Here is a 1,849-nt window from a genome sequence, read left to right on the forward strand (position 1 = left end):
TTCTATTCTATTCTATTCTATTCTATTCTCTATTCTATTCTATTCTATTCTATTCTTATTCCTATTCTATTCTATTCTATTCTATTCTATTCTATTCCTATTCTATTCTATTCTATTCTGTTCTCTATTCTATTCTTATTCTATTCTATTTTCTGTTCTATTCTATTCTTATTTCTATTCCATTCCATTCCATTCCATTCTATTCTATTCTATTCTATTCTATGCCTCGTTCCCACAGCTGGGATCCGCGGGACAGGAACGATGACATGTCACACTCACAACCAGCCATCTTCCCTGGTGCTGGATTGGGGGGGAGGGGGGGCAGACCAGGGCCTCTAAACCAGCCCCCACCCCAGCCCCCGAATGAACTCCGGAGCGCAGTCGACATCCGAGGGAAGTAATCGGATAAAGCAGGGAGCAGAATGCTCTGCACGAACCGTCACGGGGCGAGGCGAAGGTGGGCAAAGATTGGGAAAGAGAAAAAGGGAAAGGCTGGACCATGGACCCCATCTTCTGTTGGCCCCACGCCCATCGACTTCGGAGAAATCGCAAGGATTAATCTTTGAGCAGCTACAAAAGGGAAACCAAGGAACAGATGACCGGTGGAGAGACAGGCCTGGTCCCTGGCTGAGCCTGTTATCTGACTGCCCCCTCCCCCTTGTGTCCTTCCTCAGATCAGAAGGTCTAATAATAATAATAATAATAATAATAATAATAATAATAATAATAATAAAGTTGGAAGGGACCTTGGAAGTCATCAAGTCCAACCCCCTGCTCAGGCAGGAAACCCTACACCATTTCGGACAAATGGCTGTCCAGTCTCTTCTTAAAAACTTCCAGTGTTGGAGCATTCACCGCTTCTGGTGGCAGGTGGTTCCACTGGTTAATGGTTCTAACTGTCAGGAAGTTTCTCCTTAGTTCCAGGTTGCTTCTCTCCTTGATTAGTTTCCACCCGTTGCTTCTCGTCCTGCCTTCAGGCGCTTTGGAGAATAGCTTGACTCCCTCTTCTTTGGGGCAGCCCCTGAGATATTGGAACGCTGCTATCGTGTCCCCCCTAGTCCTTCTCTTCCTTAAACTAGACATCCCCAATTCCAGCAACCGTTCCTTATATGATTTAGCCTCCAGTCCCCTGATCATCTTTGTTGCTCTTCTCTGCTGCAGCCCTCCATCCACCCTTTTTAGGCCCTTCTGGATGCCCTTATCCCCCCCTCACCCCCCCCCACTGTGCCCTAAGTCAAATTCCACAGAAGGGGGGGGGGTTGGGATAACCGAACAGGGAGGAAGGAATCCATGGGCCAAGTGCGAATCCGGGGTCCCAGGCAGCCCCACCAGCCCTAGAAGACCTCCTGGACCCCTCCCCTCCCCACCCACCCACACACACCCCGAAGGCTGGGAACAGTGAACCTTCGTAAGCAGGTGAGCACTTCCTGGATGCCAGGTACAAAAAAAATGCACCTGGGACCTTGTCCGGGTTCAACCTGTCATCTGTTCCTCGGTTTCACTTTTGTAGCTTATCAAAGATTAAACCTTAAACAGAACTGGCGAAGGATTGCATGATAAAATGGGCTCAAAATATACAAGAGCCGATCTTGTTGGAGACATGGGAGACAATTTGGATTAGGAATGTAAAATTTACTCAAGCACAGAATTTAAGAGAAAACTTTTACAAAATGTTCTATAGGTGGCATCTGGATCCTCAAAAATTGTCTCGTATGTATTCTAATCTACAACCTAAGTGTTGGAGATGTGGAAATTTAGATGCAACTTATTTTCATGCGTGGTGGACTTGTAGGGCGGTCAAAGCATTTTGGATAAAGATTTGGTGGAACATTCAAAATGTTTTTAAGAA

Source organism: Protobothrops mucrosquamatus, unplaced genomic scaffold (assembly GCF_001527695.2).
Source record: "Protobothrops mucrosquamatus isolate PMUCROS unplaced genomic scaffold, P.Mucros_1.0 scaffold8437, whole genome shotgun sequence".
In the NCBI taxonomy this organism is placed as follows: domain Eukaryota; kingdom Metazoa; phylum Chordata; class Lepidosauria; order Squamata; family Viperidae; genus Protobothrops; species Protobothrops mucrosquamatus.